Source organism: Balaenoptera physalus (genome assembly GCF_965194825.1).
Source record: "Balaenoptera physalus genome assembly, chromosome: 19".
Classification (NCBI taxonomy): Eukaryota; Metazoa; Chordata; class Mammalia; order Artiodactyla; family Balaenopteridae; genus Balaenoptera; species Balaenoptera physalus.
The window spans coordinates 2,087,869-2,106,420 of NC_138900.1; the positions used below are offsets into that span (position 1 = coordinate 2,087,869).

Consider the following 18,552-nt stretch of genomic DNA (forward strand, 5'->3'; position numbering starts at 1 on the left):
TCAACCAAGGTTTGGGAGGCATTTTATAGCCAATTTCTCCCTCGGCGCTAGTAAGGTTTGTTGCTAGCTCAGGCGAGTATCTAACTGATAGGCCATTCAATGTGTTATTGCTGGACCATGCCCTGTTAATTGTAGCCTTACATGTCTCTGGACCACCTATCTTACTAATCCCTCATGGTCCAGGAAATGGTTCCCTCTTGTTGCTTCTTCCCATATCTAGAATTACACTATTACGATCACTGATCTCACGTAGAACTATATATTTGATCAGTTGTTTCAAGTCGCCTAGGCGTCATTATATTTATTGGAGGCTCAGTCACACAATTCTTTTTTATTTTTTTAAATATTTATTTATTTATTTTGGCTGCCTCAGGTCTTAGCTGTGGCACATGGGATCTTTGTTGCAGCATGCAGGCTTCTTAGTTGCAGCATGCGTGCGGGATCTAGTTCCCTGACGAGGGATCAAACCCGGGCCCCCTGCATTGGGAGCGTGGAGTCTTACCCACTGGACCACCAGGGAAGTCCCAGTCACACAATTCTTAATGCAAGAGATAACAATATTGTAAATAGGCAGAATACAAGCAATATAGCTAGTAGCGTCATAAGTAAATGTTTAAGACAAGAAATTTCATTAGGTGCAGCCCAGTATATCCCAGGTCATTTGTCCCTGTCTGTTACATACCAATCACTAACTTTAAGAGAAATGATATATTAGCATTGTTCATAAAGCACCCAGCCCAATTCCCTGTAGTCATTAGGCTGATTATCCTTAGTATGATTTAATTTTCCTCCACATAAGGGAAACCCTTAAATTTCAATGACCATACCCTGATATTTGCAATATAAATTCATCCTGTAACTGAGGGACAGTCCCTCCTAAAAACCAGAAAGTTATATTCTTTGACTGAAATTTCCCTCATTGCTCTGATTGAGCTTGAGTAACTTTTAAAGATGATTCATTTAAAAAATTTATTTTATTAAAGTATAGTTGATTTACAATGTTGTGTTAATTTCTGCTGTACAGCAAAGTGATTCAGTTACACATATATACACACACTTTTTCATATTCTTTTCCATTATGGTTTATCAGAGGATATTTTTATTTATTTATTTATTTTTGGCTGCGTTGGGTCCTCATTGCTGCAGGCGGGCTTTCTTTACTTGTGGTGAGGGGGGCTACTCTTCACTGCAGTGCACGACCTTCTCATTTCAGTGGCTTCTCTTGTTGCGGAGCACGGGCTCTAGGTGTGCGGGCTTCAGTAGTTGAGGCATGTGGGCTTAGTTGCTCCATGGCATGTGGGATCTTCCCCGACCAGGACTCGAACCAATGTCCCCTGCACTGGCAGGAGGATTCTTAACCACTGCACCACCAGGGAAGCCCTATCAGAGGATATTGAATATAGTTCCCTGTGCTATACAGTAGGATCTTGTTGTTTATTCATCCTATATATAATAACTTGCATCTGCTAATCCAAATCTCCCAATCCATCCCTCCCCCAACCCCCCACCTTTGGCAACCACAAGTCTGTTCTCTATGTCTGTGAGTCTGTTTCATAGATAAGTTCATTTGTGTCATATTTTAGACTCCACATATAAGTGATATCATATGGTATTTGTCTTTCTCTTTCTGACTTACTTCACTTACTTTGATAATCTCTAGGTCCACCCATGTTGCTGCAAATGGCATTATGTCGTTCGTTTTCATGGCTGAGTAGTACTCCATTGCATACAAGTACCACATCTTCTTTATCCATTCATCTGTTGATGGACATTTAGATTGTTTCCATGTCTTGGCTATTGTGAATAGTGCTGCTATGAACATTGGGGTGCGTGTATCGTTTTGAATTATAGTTTTGTCCAGCTATATGCGCAGGAGTGGGATTGCAGGATCATATGACAACTCTATTTTTAGTTTTTTGAGGAGCCTCCATACTGTTCTCCATAGTGGCTGCACCAATTTACATTCCCACCAACAGTGTAGGAGGGTTCCCTTTTCTCCACACCCTCTCCAGCATTTGTTATTTGTAGACTTTTTAATGATGGTCATTCTGACCAGTTAGAGGTGGTACCTCATTGTAGTTTTTATTTGCATTTCTTTACTAATTAGCGACGTTTAGCATCTTTTCATGTGCCTGTTGGCCATCTGTATGAAATATGATTCATTTTTATGGCTATGGTCAGAGCAAGTAGTTTGATTGGCTAAGTGAGGGGTGTAATATGTAATATGAGTAGTGGCCCAAATAAAGCAAAGACACTACAAAAAAGAAAATTACAGACCAATGAATAAAGGTGTAAAAATCCTCAACAAAATATTAGCAAATTGAATATGATAATATATAAAAAGTATCATACACCAGGATCAAGTGGGTTTTATTCCAGGGATTCAAGGATAGTTCAATATCTGAAAATCAATCAATGTGATACACCACATTAACAAAAGGAAGTCTAAAAGTCACATGATCATCTAATAGACACCGAAAAAGCATTTGGCAAAGTTCAACCTCCGTTCATGATGAAAACTCTGATGAAAGCGGGTATAGAGGGAACATACCTCAACTGAAAAAAGGACATTTATGACAAACCCACAGGGAACATCATACTAGACGGTGAAAGCTGAAAGCATTTCCTGTAAAATCAGGAAGAAGACAAGGATGCCCACCCTCACCACTGCTATTTTACATAGTATTGGAAGTCCTAACCACAGCAGTCAGACAAGAGGAGGAAATAAAAGGCATCCAAATTAGAAGGGAAGAAGTAAAGCTGTCACCATTTGCAGATGATGTGATACTATATACAGAAAACACTAAAGTCTCCACCAAAGCTATTAGAATTACAACAAGGTCCTACTCTATAGCACAGGGAACTATATTCAATATCCTGGGGTAAACCATAATGGAAAAGAATTTAAAAAGAACATATATATATGTGTGTATAACTGAGTCACTTTACAGCAAAAATTAACACAACATTGTAAATCAACTATACTTCAATAAAAAATGAATTAAAAAAGCTATTAGAACTAATAAATGAATTCAGTGAAGTTGAAGGTTACAAGATTAATATACAAAAATCTGTTGATTTTTATACAATAGTAATGAACTATCACAAAGAGAAACAAGAAAGCAATCCTGTTCAAAATGGCATTAAAAAGAATAAAATACCTTGGAATAAAATTAACCAAGGAGCTTAAAAACCTATACTCTGAAAACTATAAAACATCGATAAAGGAATTGAAGATGATAAAAAGAAATGGGGCTTCCCTGGTGGCACAGTGGTTGAGAATCTGCCTGCCAATGCAGGGGACACGGGATCGAGCCCTGGTCTGGGAAGATCCCACATGCCGCGGAGCAACTAGGCCCGTGAGCCACAATTACTGAGCCTGCGCGTCTGGGGCCTGTGCTCCGCAACAAGAGAGGCCACAATAGTGAGAGGCCTGCGCACCGCGATGAAGAGTGGCCCCCACTTGCTGCAACTAGAGAAAGCCCTCGCACAGAAAGGAAGACCCAACACAGCCATAAATAAATAAGTAAAATTAAAAAAAAAAAAGAAATGGAAAGATACCCCATGTTCATCATTGGAAGTATTAATATTGTTAAATGTCCATACTAAACAAAGCAAACTAGAGATTCAATGCAATCCCTATCAAAATACCAAGGACGTTTTTTCACAGAACTAAAACAAATACTAAAATTCATATGGAACCACAAAAGATCTGAATTGCCAAGCAAGCTTAAGGGAAAAGAATAGAGCTGGAGTAATAATGCTCACTGACTTTAGACTATACTACAAAGCTACAGTAATCAAAACAGCATAATACTGGCACAAAAGCATACACATAGATCAATGGAACAGAACAAAGAGCCCACAGATAAACCCGCACACGTATGGTCAATTAATCTATGACCATAAAAGGGCAAGAATATGCAATGGGGGGCTTCCCTGGTGGCACAGTAGTTGGGAGTCTGCCTGCCAATGCAGGGGACACGGGTTCGAGCCCTGGTCTGGGAAGATCCCACATGCCATGGAGCAACTAGGCCCGTGAGCTGTCCCCAAATTTGAAATGCACATATGCTCTGATGCAATTCTTTCAGTTCTAAAACCTGTCCTGAGAAGCTTCCAATTGTGTGCAATGACACATTTTCAAGGAAGGTCATTCCAGTAATGTTAGTAGTAAGAAAAAAACAGAAGTCACCCAACTATCCAGTCTTAGGAGACTTGGTTAAACAAATCATGGTAAAGTCATTCAGGAGAATAGTCTACCACCATCAAAAAGAATGAGGCAGGGCTTCCCTGGTGGCGCAGTGGTTGAGAGTCTGCCTACCGATGCAGGGGACACCGGTTCGAGCCCTGGTCTGGGAGGATCCCACATGCCGCGGAGCAACTAGGCCCGTGAGCCACAACTACTGAGCCTGCGCGTCTGGAGCCTGCGCTCCACAACAAGAGAGGCCGCGATAGTGAGAGGCCTGCGCACCGCGATGAAGAGTGGCCCCCGCTTGCCACAACTAGAGAAAGCCCTCGTGCGGAAACGAAGACCCAACACAGCCATAAATAAATAAAAATAAATAAATTTTAAAAAAGTGATTTGGGGTGCTCAATAATTTAAAAAAAAAAAAAAGAATGAGGCAGTTCTGTATGGACTGATATGGCAAGATTTCCAAAATATATTCGTTAGCTAAAAAAAGAAAACAAAAGTAAGAGTGTGTATAGTAGGATGTCGTTTATGTAAAAAAAGAAACAGGTGGCTAGTGGCAGATGAAATATATTTGTTTATATACACACATGCATATAGATGTATAATTAAACCTATAAATTAACATATAATTAAGCATACAAATAAATGAATAAATATTTATCTCTGAAAGCATAGATAAGAAATCCATTAATGCCAGTGGGGATTAGTCTAAGGAGGGAACACGGTGGGGAGAGCTGGAGGGGAAGGAGACATACTCTTTTCCATATATTTTATCCTGTTGGAAGTTTTCACCACCCTTGCAGAAACCAAAGTTCCCCTACATCCATTTTCCCTTTCTTCCAGGACATTAGAACCCTGAATCTCAGCTGGGATATTGCTACCTGAACGAAGGACAGCATTTCTCACCTATTGTGCTGGTATTCTGTTCGATTAAGGCCTGGCCAGTGAGGCATAAGGGTAAGGACCATCCTTACCAGACAGCCCAGGTGGGCTGTGTTTCTGCACCTGTGTGCCCATCCGCAAATGGGTCTCAATTGTTACCAGCAGGCCTGGGAGGCTGAGGCGATATCTCGGGGGTTTTGAAGGTATGCCATTGTGAGTAGCAGTGAGTGTGTGGGCGTCTGGGAGAGGGGTCACCGCTTGCCTGGGGGTCACTGTGCTTCTGATGGTTCTGCAGGACCAGCCCCCAGCCCCCAGTAACCTCTTCCCCTGACCCAAGCATCCAGGCCCTTGCGTCTCTGCTGCTCAGAAGCATAACTTGCGGCTCTTCCCTGTCAACCCGCACCTCCCTTCTCCTGGAAGACCTGGTCCAGGACAGAGGGCTAGACTCGTGGGGGAGGGGCGCTGGGGGGAGGACGGCTATCTGAGGCCCAATTGGAAAGCCCAGCAACAGAGACAGTGATGGAGGGAAGCTGGGGTCAGAGAGGAGGTGCAGGACCGGGATTTCCAGTCCTTAAACACTGACAACATGATACTTTGTTTCAGGCACTGTTTCAGTCACTGGACCTGAGTATCTATGTGGACAGGAGAGGGGCGGTGGTCGTGAGCGGCTCCTTTCGCGCTTTTGTCTTGCGCGTCCCCGGGCACGTTTTCTGGACCCCCTGCAGGATGCCAGGGACCAGCACTGAGCTAGCCCGCCCCGCCCCTGCCCCCCGGGAAGCCCGCGCCAAGTCACAACCCGGGAGGGGAGGGCAGTCCCGCCGCCGCAGCTCTGAAGGGTCTGCGCCATCAGTGCGAGTGCGCAGTAGGGGGCGGGGGGCGGCGGGCGGCGGGATGGCGCTGCGGGGTCTCCGCGGGGAGGGCGGGGGCGCCCAGCCAGGATGCGCGGGTGCGTTCTGGGCAATGGGGCGCAGGAGCTGCTGCCTAGGAGCCCCTGAGACCAGATGGTGTGCGCGCTGTGGAGCCCCTTGAGGAACCCGCGTCTCCCCTGAGGGCGGCCAGAGTCCTCAGACCCTTCTGAGCCTCGGGGCGACTCCTGGTCCGAGGATTTCTCGGGCCACTGAGAGGAGAGAAGACTGGAGGGGACCGAGGAAGACTGGGCTGTCCGGGTCAGGGGATGGCTGGGTCTCCTTCCAGGTCAGGTGGAGGAGGAACGGGGTCCCGATCCCGAGATTTTAGGAGGTAGGAGGATCAGATCTGGGGACTTCGTAGTTTGATGGAGGAGGCGGCAGGTATGGGGGTGGGACACTAGAGAGATCAGCTGGGGGTCGGGGGCTAGTTACCGAATAGAACGTAGGAAAATGACTTGGGTGGGGGGAGTCCAGAGGGCACTTGGGGAGTGGGGAGGGTCGTGAAGCCCCTCCGGAGGCTTTTGGGGGAGCCAGAGGAAGCTTGTGAGAAGGGCGCTTGGAAAAGGGTTTTCGAGCCTCCAGCGATTCTGCGCGCCCGTGCCTGCCTGAGGGTGGTGGCCGGGAGCTTGCCGGGGGCGTGCATCTTGGAGGGGCAGCCTCTGGGGGATGGGCCCTGGGTGAGACCTAGGCTCGGTCCTGGGTGTCAGCCAGAGGGGATCATGTGTCTGGAGGGTGATTTTGAGTTTTGAGATGTGTCTGCAGATGTGTTTGTGTCTTTATGCCCTGCTTTCCAAAGTATTTGTTTGAAAATATGTGTTTCTACAAGTTAGTGTGTGTGTGTGTGTCTGTGTGTCTGTATGTCTATGTCTGCCTGGGGTGTCTGCTGTCTCGAGCTCTGTGAATCTGAATCTGCACGTTTGTGTGTGTGGATCTGTGAGTGGGTCGTAGTTTCTAAAAGGCCTGCAAGCTGAGCGGGTGTCTCTGATTTTCTAGGAATGTCTGTGACTGCAGTGTGGGTGTGTGTCTGCAGTGTGTGTGTGTGTGTGTCTGTGTGTGTGCACGACTGGGTGTTGCTGAGCTTTTGGATGGATTTCCGCATATTTGTCTGTCTGATCTGCTAGTAGGTCTCAATGTTTTCAAGCTTACAAGGCTGAAGGAGTGATTCTGAGGTTTAATGTGAGCCATTGTGAGTAGGAGCTGGGGGGGCGTCCAAAGTGGAGTGATAGGCGGCATCTGAGAGGGGGAGGCCTCTGGGGGGATGGGTCCCCAGGTGAGAGCAGAGTGATAGGGGGCATCTGAGAGGGGGAGGTCTCTGGGGGGATGGGTCCCCAGGTGAGACTGAGGGTGGACCCTGGGGTGTCAGGCAGAGGTGGTCTGAGTATCCCATAGGGTGCCCTTTGAGTTTTAAGTGTGCCGATGTGGGTGTCCTGCGTGTGTGTGTGCCTGGTGTGCCCAGTATTTGAAGCTGTGTGTATCTGCACATTTGTGTGTGTGTGTGTGCGTGCACATGCCTGAGTGTTACTGAACCTCAGGATGTGTTACTGCCCATTTGTGTGCATTTGAGGATCTACAAGTGGGTCTTAAATTGTACAAGCAGGACACTGAGGCCAAAGTGGTGTCTCTGAGATTCTGAAAGTATCCCACTGTGAGCAGGAATGTGAGTCCTGGGCAGGAGGTCACCTCGTGGGAGGGATTCATTGTGTACCTGATGATCCTGCAGGACCCACCCTGCCCCCCAATCACCCCCAAGGGGTCCCCAGGCCCCAGTGCCTCTGAAGCATGAGCCTCTGTGCCTTTCCTAGGAAGGCCTGGGCTGGGCAGTGGGGGAGGAGCGCTGGGGGAGGGGACGGATTCTGAGGCCCAGTAGGAACCCCTCAGTAACAAGGATAGTGATGCTGGCAGGCTGGGGGGCCTTCGTGGAGGAAGAGGCCCCCTGACCCTCCCCCCTAAAAATACAATTGCAGCCAACACTCTGACGCCTGTGCTGGTGTCGGAGACTGTTTTAATCACCTGACTTGTGTTCGGGGGCGGGGGTTGGGGGTTTGTGTGTGTTGCTGAGCAACTCGGCCCCGTTCATTCACGTGAGTTTGTCCACAGATTCCCCGGGCATCTCCGGAGCCAGCCCTGCTCGGGCGCCAAGGACAAGCACTGAGCAAGCCCTCCCGCTCCTGCCAAGGGGCGCAGATAGACCCGGGTCCGGAGGTCAGTCCCACGGCCGCAGCTCTGAAGGGTCGGCGCCATCAGGGCGGGGGCGCAGCGAGGGGCGGGGTGCGGGGCGGGGTGTGGCGGCCGGATGGCGCTGCGGGGTCTCCGCGGGGAGGGCGGGGCCCCAGGCCAGGATGCGCGGGTGCGTTCAGGGCAATGGGGCGCAGGAGCTGCTTTCTAGGAGCCCCTGAGGCCCGGTGGTGCCCACGGTGGGGCCCCTTCAGGAACCGGCGTCTCCCCTGAGGGCAACCCGAGTCCTCACCCCCTTTGAGCCTCGGGGGAAGTCAGGGTCCTATGATTTCTCTGGCCACTAGCTGGAGAGGAGACTGGAGGGGACAGAGGAGGCTGGGGTGTCCGAGGTAGGGGATGGCGGGGACTCGTCCAGGACAGGTGGAGGAGGCGCCCGGGTCCTGGTCCTGAGGTATTAGGAGGCAGGAGGGGCGGACGGGGGACTTCGCAGTTGGATGAAGGAGGCGGGAGGTATGGGGGGGGTGCTGTAAGGACACTGGAAAGGTCGGGGGGGTCAGGGGGGCCAGGTACAGAATTGGCCGAAGAGAACATAGGAAAATTATCTGGGGGGAATCCAGAGGGGAGTTTTGGGGACAGCTTAGGGCAGGGAGCATTGTGGAGGCGTTTGGGGGTCCGCTGAGGACACATGATGATTCGCTGATGAATAAGGTGATTGCAGAAGGGTTTTTGAGCCTCCAGTGATTCTGGGGGCTCATGTCTGGCTGCAGGTGGGAGCTGGGAGCGTCCTGGTGGCTTAGAGGGGCATCTGCGTGAGAGTAGCGTGGGCCCAGGGTGTCAGCCAGAGGGGAACTGTGTTGGAGAGGGTGACTTGTATTTTCAGGTTGTGCATCTGCCTTTTTGTGTGTCCCAAGCATGTGTGTGTGTGTGTGTGTGTATCTACTGGTGGGTCTCAATTTTTACAAATAGATCTGTGGGCTCAAAGGGCGTCTCAGAGGTATTCAAAGAACATCACGGGGTGCTGGAGTGTGCGTGTGAGTCCCTGATGGGGGATCACCAAGTTCCTGGGGGGTCATCGTGTGTCTGATGGTCCTGCCGGGCCAGCCCTAACTCCCCAGCCACACTTGAACGGGCAGCCAGGCCCTTGTGCCTCAGCTGCTCTGAAGCAAGAAGCTCTGTGACCTGGGGATCTTCTTCCACGAGGTTCTGTCTTCCCTGGAAGACCTGGCCCAGAACCGGGGCCTGCACGGGTGGGGGGCGGGGGCGCTGCAGGAGATCAGAGGTCAGAGGCCAGGTTGGAAGGTCCTGGCAGCAGGGACAGTGAGGCAGGGAAGGTGGGGGCGGCAGAGGAGGCGGAGGAAGAGGCCTCCTAACCGCCCTCCCCCCCACCAATAACAAGAGAGTTGGATCCAACACATAAACTGCCTGACTCTGTGTCAGGCTGTGTTCTCAATACCTGACATGTGTTTAATCATATTCAACCCTCATGTTTAATCATTCATTGCCCTTATTTTTATGGAGGGGAAACCTGACAGCACAAGAGGTTAAATACCCGCTGAATCGGGGCTTGTTAGGTAAAATACAGGGCGCATACTTAAATTTGAATTTCAGACAAACAAAGAATTACCTTTCAGTGTGACTATGTCCCAGATATTTCTTGCCTATACTTAAACATAACTTGGCAAAATAAATAAAGGGTGATTTTTTTATGCAGACATGTCCCATGCAGTATTTGGGAGCTACTTATCCTAAACAATGATTTGTGTATCTGGAATTCAAATCTCAGTTTGCTGTGTATTTCTTGTAATCTTGTTGTTGTTAAATCTGGCGAGCTTGATCCTTGAGATCTCTCGGCTAGTGACCGGCAGGCTGGAACCCCTCAGTGCACCCTCCAGACACACTGGCCCAAGTCCTGCCCAGGGTAAAGCTGGGGTGGAGGCGGGGCCCCAGGACCCCACAGCTGAGCCTGCTGCTAGGCACCGTTGCAGCAGTGCTGGCCCCTCCCTGGGGGCTGTGGTGAGGGGTCTGTGGACCGGCCCCCTCGTCTTCACAGCAGTCCTGACGGGCAGTCACTTAAGCATCCTGTACCAGAAGAGGCCCCTGAGGACAGGGAAGAGAGGTCCTGGTATGTACTACTTGGTCAAGCTATCTTGTAGCCTTAGGACAGGGCTGAAATACGGCACTGAGAATGCTGACCATGAACGCACTTATTTAGTGCCTACTGTATGCCAGACTCCAGAGGCCCTTTTGATACTCAGTTAACTGACATTCACCTCCAGGGTCCCAGCACTTCGTGTCATAATTTTTCTATTCTTAAAGGGGCATAAACCCCACGACCATGATCCCTGCCCTTGCCCTTGCCAGGTGCCATGCCAAATGCTCTCCCCAGATCACACACTGGGCCTTGGAAGCCACTCTAGGAGGGAGGCATTGCCAACACTTCCCCTTGGATGTTGGGGACCTGGAGACTTGGGGAGGGGATGGAGCTGCCTGAGTCCATTCGACACCTGAGAGCGGTGCTGGGGTTCACACCCGGGCCATCTGGGTCCCCAGCCCAGACACTAACTGCTCTGGTCTCCTGTCCATAGGGAGCAGCTGTGGTGTCACGATGCTACCCCTCAGCACCATCGAGGGCCAGGAAACGGAGGAGGTGCAGACCAAGCCGCCGGAGAAAGGAGGTGAGACACACATGGGGTGGAAAACTGTGTGCAGGTGGCAGTGGGGGGGGTCTCCAGGGCATGGCTGATGGGGAAGTATTGACGCTGAAGACTGATCCCAACCCCAAATATCTCCCACTGGCTCCTCTTGGGGAGGGAGGGTCCTGAACTGCCCCCAGTAGTTCTATCTTACATGATGATAGTACAACATCAAAACTAGCCCATGGATATTGGCACAATCCATGTGTATTTTTCCATGTATTTTTTCACATGTGTAGTGGCCTGTAACAATCATACAGGAGACAGAAAATACCTATTTCCTGCAGAGGCATCCCCACAGCCAGCTGTATATCAGCTGTCCCTTCCTCCTGGACACGGGCTCCCCAGGGTGCCACTATCTCCAGAGCCCCCTGTTGTCTTACCCCAGCCCCTTCACTTGCTGACATGCCCTCTCTGTTCCCTGTGGGCCTTCGGGATGCAATTTAATGCATGTCTGCAGGCACTGCTGTGCAACCTCCAGCAAGTGTCCTAACCTCTCTGTGCCTTCGTTTCCTCTCTAATGTTGGATTAATATAGTACCCATCTCAGAGACTTATTATGAAGAACCAAATAAGATAATCCGTGTAAAATACTTAAAAGCATCCTTCACACATAGCGAGTACGCCACACATATTAGCTCTTGTCAATGGTTTCATGACAAAGATCTTATTATTACTGCATTTCTCAAGCCACAGAGGGCAAGATGGCCTCATGAGTCTTTCCTCCTCCCTCAGCCCTGCCTTCTGAGAACCCTGGTGAGGCGCCAAGGAAGCCCCCCAGAAAGAATGCAAGAGTGTCAGCCAGACGGGTGCCTATCTGTCCCATGGTAAGCCTGCTTGTTTCCTCCCTTTGACCAGAGGCCCTTGGGTCTGAGCTCAGGCACATCTGCCACCCTCTCTGCCCAGCAGAAACCCTTGGATGGCTCAGTGCCCCTTGTACCCTTGAGGATGTAGCCCCAGCTCTGGGGGATGGTTTTCTTGGAGATGCTGCCCTCTTTCCTGCCTTCTTTTCTTTCCTACTTCCTGCCTCTGCTCCAATGTCACCTCCTCCATGAAGCCTCCCTTGCTCACTTTTGCCTCATTTCTCTCTAACCCCTTGCTTTGCTCAATTTCTGCAGCGTTATTATTGCTACCTGAGAGCATACCTGTATCTGTGTGTTCATCATCTGTATTCCCTACTAGAGTGGTTCTTGGGGGCAGGAACCTCCTCTGTTGTGCAATGGCTTATCCCCCTGCCTAGAGCAGATGTAACCAGCCTTAGACACTGTATACACATGGGCTGATTAAGTGAGGGAATGAATTACGTAAGGGTCCCTCCTGCGTAGGCAGCTGTGGCTTTGTCCACCTGGATACCATTCCTCCTTCTCCTACTAACACCCTTGATTTTTCTTGGGGGACCACCTGTCTCCGTGCCCTTTGGATGGATCTGATCCCATCCTCAGACCAGCTCCAGGTATGCCCCTGACCAATCAGAGCCGGCAATGCCAAGGTTCCCCGTGATGGGTTCCGGGCTGGGCACGTGACTCAACCTTGGCCAATGAGGCGGCTGCTCTGTCTCTGGGATTCTTAACAGGCAGGAGCGGAGCTTGGAGTGGCCCTGATGGGGAACCAGGGGGGCCACGGGGAGAGGTCAGGGGAGGCACAGGGTCAGGATGCTCGCAAGAACATGTTTCCTATTAGTGCCTGCAACAGTCCCAGGGAGGACTCTCTAGAAATGTTATTAGAAAAGAATGTAAGAGTCACAGATTTTGCAAAGCAGTACAAAGATCATCCAAATTCACCAATTTTTAGCACTTTTTCTATTTTCTATTTTCGCGCATTCAACCCTGATACACACTTTCATCTTATCCCTGTGCATATTCCAGTTTTGATAATTTGCTACATGCTGTCTGCTTGGTGTTCTTTTTCCTCCTACACAAGGTCTGGTCTAGGGCCAGGTATTGTGCTTAGTAATGTATCTTCACTTCTCTTTAAGCTAGAAAATCTCCTCAGCCTTTCTTTGTCTCTTATGACACTGAAGATTTTGAAGTCCAGAGTCACACCCCGCTCCATATTCATGGTTTATTGGGTTTATTTTTTACCATTTCCCCATGAATGAGATTCAGGGTAGCTATGATCTCTGGAATAACACCTAAGTGATGCCGCGTCATTCTCATGACATCACATCTAGATGCACCCTAGGTCTGTCTGCCATCACTGGTGATATGAATTTTGATCCATTCAGCCAAGATGCTTGTCCCATTTCTCCACTGAATAATTTCTGATTTTCTTATTTCTCCATGTAACTAACTAATAAGAAATCATTGGAGAGACACTTGTAGATGAACCAAATAACCTAGAAGCAGAGACCATTCTGATTGGTCCTTTCGGGTCCTGTGCTCACCACTGAACCAAGCATCAGCTGAGGAGATGCAGGACCCCAATTGCCCCAGCCTGGGTCACATGCCCATGGGAGTGTGAGGGGTAGAAGGTCCCTACCTTTCGCCAACCCCGAGAACAGAAGTATGGGATGCAGCAGTGATTCTCAACCAGAGGCAATGTGTTCCCCAGGGGACACCTTCAGTGTCTGGAAACATTTTTGTTTGTCACAATTTGAAGGGGTGATGCTGATGGCATCTAGTGGGTAGAGACCAGGGATAGTGCTCAACATCCTGCAATGTCCAGGACGTCCCCCCCCCGACCCCTGCAAGAAGGATCTGGACCCATAGCGTCACTAGTATGGAGGGTAGGTAACCCGGAAATAGGGGGAAGGACGATTCTGCACAGGTGAGGACGCTGAGTGGAGGGAAAGCCTTCCTGTGCACCCGAAGCCTCCCAGCTGGGAATGCCAGCCTGGTGAAGCTGAGAGCCCAGACTCCAGAGTCTCAGTGCTGGGTTCAAATCCGGCCTCAGCCACTACCAGCTGTGGGACCCGGGACCAGTTCCTGAACTTCTCTGAGCCTCGGTTTCCTCATCTGTGAAATAGGGCAGCAGGAACACCCCCCTCACAGGGTTACTACGAGGATTAAGTGAGTTCACATTTGTGCTGTGCGTACAACAGTGCCTGGGATATAAGTATCTGTCACATAAATGATGGGAGATTTCTGTCCCCTGAGGAGGTTATATACTCACTTCTAATCCTGACTGCCTCATATCCCCCACCTCTATGTCTGATCATAAAGAGTGAGAAAACTTACTGGTCCCTCCCCACCTCCGTTACCTCATCTGTAGGATGGAGAAATAAGAACAGAAGCCACCTCATGAGGTTTAAATGGGACCTGACATATCATTCATGCAGCAGAGTAAATACTCAATAACCACTGGGTAGAAATAATAGTCCTCTCAGAAATTACTGCAGCTACATACTGCCAGCACCGTGGGAGATGCTTTATATTGAAAGGAAGTGTTTAATTTTTTTAGCAAAGCAGATGGTTTTAAGAAAGCAGCAAAGCAAACGTTGTCACAGCTAACGGGTTTCCAGCTCTCAGTAAGTGGCAAACATTGTTAAATTTAAAGATCCTTTTCTAGGATTACCTTGTTCATACCTCACACTCCCCTATGAGAGAGCAGTTATTTATATTCCATTATACAGAAATGTAAACTGAGGCCAGGGAAGGTCAGGATGCTTGCCCCAGGATCCCCGGCTGTACGTGGCCAAGTAGGAATTCAACCCCAGGTGGGCTGCCCCTGAGTGCACGTGCTCAGCCCCCAAACTAAAGGTGACTGGACACTACCTAGGCACTAACATTCTCTTCCTTCGTCTCTGTTCTCTGTCCTTCCAGCCAAGTGTTTGCTTCACCTTTTACATGGAATCGAATGACTCTGACTTTGAATCCCAATCTTCTCCTGAAACTTCGAAACCTGGCTCAAAGTGCACCTCCCCTTCGAAGCCTCGTGCAAAGTATCAGGAGATCCAGGCATGGGAATGTCCCCTGTGCTGCCTCAGCATTCTCTACCTTTCCTAATACCTGAGGTCCCTCTGCTTCCCGCCCTAGACCCTGTGCTCCCAAAACACACTTCCTGGGCTACTCTGGTGTAAAACTCCAAAATACAGCTGCTTAAATATGCCAAAGTTGATTTCTCTCTGTTGGTGATCGTGTGTAAACTTCCAGGGGGAAGTGTTACAAACTGGTGGATTTGGGCAGCCAGGGTCCTTTGACTTTGGTGCTCTGTGCCACCTGGCTGGAGAAGGCTCACCCCCCACACCCAGGCCACATTCTGGCTCAGGGGAAGGGGGAAGGGGAGAGGGAAGGGGAAGACACACTTTAGTCCTTCAAAGGGCAACTCCTACAAGATGCCCAGATCACTTTTCCTCAAACCTCATTGGCCAGAGCATAGTCACATGACCACATCTAGCTGCAAGAGATGCTGGGAAGTGCAGTCCTTAGCTGGGCAATCCTGTGCTCACCTAATAGCTTCTAGTATTATAGCAAAGGGGAATGGCTATTGTGTCCCCACTGACCAGGTCTGTTATGTTAATTTAGCCCCAGAATCAGGCTGTAATGAATACATGAGTGAATAAATGTATTCTTCAATTCTGTATCTCTCTCCCATTGACTAGGATCGCCTCCATTTTTACACAAATATTTAGAATGATGAACATTTCTTGAGCACTGACCATGTGGTAGGCACTGAGCTAATGTCTTTACACATTTTGATCCACTTAATTCTCACAACCATATGGCTGGTTCTGTTATTATCCATCTTTCCAAGATAAGAGAACAGAGGCACAGAGAGTTCATGTCATTTGCTTCAGGTCACACAGATCATAAGTAGCCAAGCCAAGATTCAAACCCAGGCAGACTGGCTCCAGAGTCTATGCCCTTAATCATCATGGTAATAACCTCACACATGTGGACACTGGGACTTTCCCAGATGGTCACACAAGTGTGAGTGGAAGAGTATCTTCCAACATTCATACCTTCCAAGATTCATAGCATCCATTCACTTACCTCTTCAGATATTGCGTAAATACTTGGAATATGCATGTAACACTTATCTTTAGACACAGTAATGCCACTTAACTACAACAACAACAAAATCCACAGAAATTGTCGATTGAAGTGAAAATGCACAATGTGAGAGCTGTGAGTTTCAGTACTGGGGGACTTACTAAGGACTATAGCCCAGGAGAGAGCCTCTCAGAGAGCTCTGAGGAACTGCTCCAAACAGTAGGTAGGAGGTCTGTTTCTGTGTGATTTTGGAGAAGGGGTCCATGCAGTCAAGCACACACCTCAGCACAAGGTTCCTGTTGGTCATGAAGAAGAGATGTCTCAGTCAATGATTTTAGAGCTTTTCTAAGTATGGGAAGATGCAAGAATCTTGGTTCATAGTATTTTTTTTTCTGAAAATATCTAATTATCTGAGGGCCATTTCTGCCACTTTCCCCAGAGCATAGAGTGCCTCACCCGGGTCTTAACCCTGAATTCCTTTCAGGGTGAACTGTAGGTGGTACGGAATGGTGGGCAACATCCTTTAGTTGGCAAACTTCAGGAGCAACAGCCACAAGGGGTCGTGGAGGTGGCTCTGCTGAGGTTTCTGGGCTCCTCCAGATGCCTGGTGGATGCTGGTCTTCAGCTCACCTAGGCTGGCTTCTCTTGGGGCACTGGGGAGACCTGGCCCTACTTCAAGTATCTTTCATCCTCCAGCAGGCTTGCTTGGTCATGTTCATCCTCATGGCAGGGGTAAAGACACAAGAGAGAAACAAATGCCAGTTTCATAAGCACTTTTCAAGCTTCTGGTTAAATCACATTTTACCAGCATCCCTTTGGCCAAAGCAAGTTCCATGGCCAAATACAGATTCAGAAGAAGAGGGCACTGCACACTTAGGACAAAGGGTATGGACATGGGGGAGGGTGGAAAACTGGGGACATGTTTGCAACCTACCACAAGGCAGGATTGTGATCATATCCCCAACATGCATCGACTCCCACCTGTCAGAACACAAGAGGATTCACCAGCCAGGCACCTGGGAGGGAAGCCAGGAATGTGGGAGAGCTTCCACCTGCCAGGTGGCCCTTCTCAAGCGTCAGAAAAGTCTCTGGGAGGATATGCTATCAGTGTGAGGGATGAGGAAAGACCTCCTGTGTAAGTCAAGTGCTCAGAGACATCAGAGCATGCTTCCCAGATAGAAACCCTACAGGTGTCCTGAGTGTGGGAAAGCTTTCACCGAAGGCCCAACTGTTAATAATCACGGGAAATTCCACACTGCAGGGAAGCCGTGTGCATGCACCAAAGGTGGGGTCCTTCGGGCAGGTCTCCTCCCTGACGCACCACCAGAAAATTCATGTTGGAAAAGACTGTAAACTCTTCCAGTGTGAAAGGGCCTTTAGCTGGAATGCACGCAAAATCCCCCAGTGCAGGTAAAATGAGGGAACCTATGTGGGTGGAGATTTCCTTCAGTTCTGCTCAGAAGTTTTCTGGTAGACCAGACGTTCTCATTTGGGGTGCTACTCCACCGCCCCTCCTGGAACTTCTCCACAATGTAGGGATATTATGGTTGGTCCAACTTGGTGGTGCTACTAGGCTCTAATGGGCAGGGGCCAAGGATCCTCTACACCTCCTCCAATGCACAGGCACACCCCCTGCACAAGGAATGTTCTGGCCCCAAATGTCAATAGCGATACTATGGGAAACTGCATTTGAGAAGGAATTCAGTTTAATTTTCTTGCCCCCAGCAAAGTAACCATGAACTTCATATGGCTACTTCAACATAAAGGAGTCAAACATAAATAAAATTCAGAACAGTTTCGCAGCTGCTCCAGGCAAGTTTCAGTGGCCAAATGTGGCCAGGGGCTACCATACTGGATACTGCAGATACAGAACATTTCCATGGGCACAGAAGGGTCTGTCTCAGGACTGCTTTAGATCTCGTAGGCTATCAGAATTATCACAAAGTGTATCCCCCAGAAAGTGAGGATGTGGGCTTGGTGCTGTGAGAGACTGAAGAAGCACAGCCAGATGGAACATCTTATCAATGGCTCTTGGAGACTCTTGGCTCCGTGCACTGTCCTCTGGGCAGTTTGAGTCTCAGGGTGGCCAGTGCCCTGCCCGCAGGACAACCCCTCTGCCTGGGGCAGATTAACCAGTCGGTTACTGATAATGTAGATAAATGCTAACATTTCCTGGGCACTTTCCACCTGTCAGGTATGGAGCTGAGCACTTTACATAGATGATCTCACTTACTCTTCACCAGAGTCCTAGGAAATAAGAACTAATATGATCCTCATTTTATAGGAGATAAAAGCGAGGCTCTCATGAGCTTTTTCAAAGCACTATCATTTAAAATTTTCTACCAAATTCAAGACTATGTGCCTATTTATATACTATGCTCTTTCAATCCACAGGATTCAATATTTTTTCAATATTATTTTCATAAAATATTTCTTTTCTTTAAAGACATGCCCGTTCAGTTTTCTGCCCAAACTGCTCTTTTGCCAGAGAGCAGCTTGGCTTTATCTACTGCAGGGTCTGGTACAGAAAATTCTCTAGGTCAGGGGTGGGCAGACTCTGGTCATCCAGCTCACAGCCTGTTGTGTAAATAAGGGCTCATTGCCACAAGTACACCCATTCCTTACCTAACGTCCGGGCTGCTTTCATGCAAAGCGGAGTAGCTGCTACACAGACCCGATGGCCCAGAATTCTAAAGTATTTGCCATGACATCCTTGACAAGAAAGGTGACTGACCTTGCTTCGAATAGATGCCAAACTGAAATCAATACGGG

The 18,552-nt window shown here is 48.9% G+C and overlaps 1 protein-coding gene across 4 annotated transcripts in view; it reads left to right on the forward strand.

Annotated features, from left to right (window-relative positions):
- Positions 1-5,590: 5,590 nt before the first annotated feature.
- LOC309648252 (uncharacterized protein) overlaps positions 5,591-18,552 on the forward strand; it is a 43,497-nt gene continuing 30,535 nt past the window's right edge. The window contains exons 1-2 of one of the 4 annotated variants that reach the window (XM_082436716.1): positions 5,591-5,929; positions 8,080-8,184. The gene's annotated coding sequence lies outside the window, so the exon portion shown is untranslated. Of the gene's footprint in view, positions 5,930-6,006; positions 6,314-6,601; positions 7,169-8,079; positions 8,185-18,552 lie in introns of those variants that run through there. The other 3 variants (XM_082436713.1, XM_082436715.1, XM_082436717.1) reach the window with 3 other exon arrangements.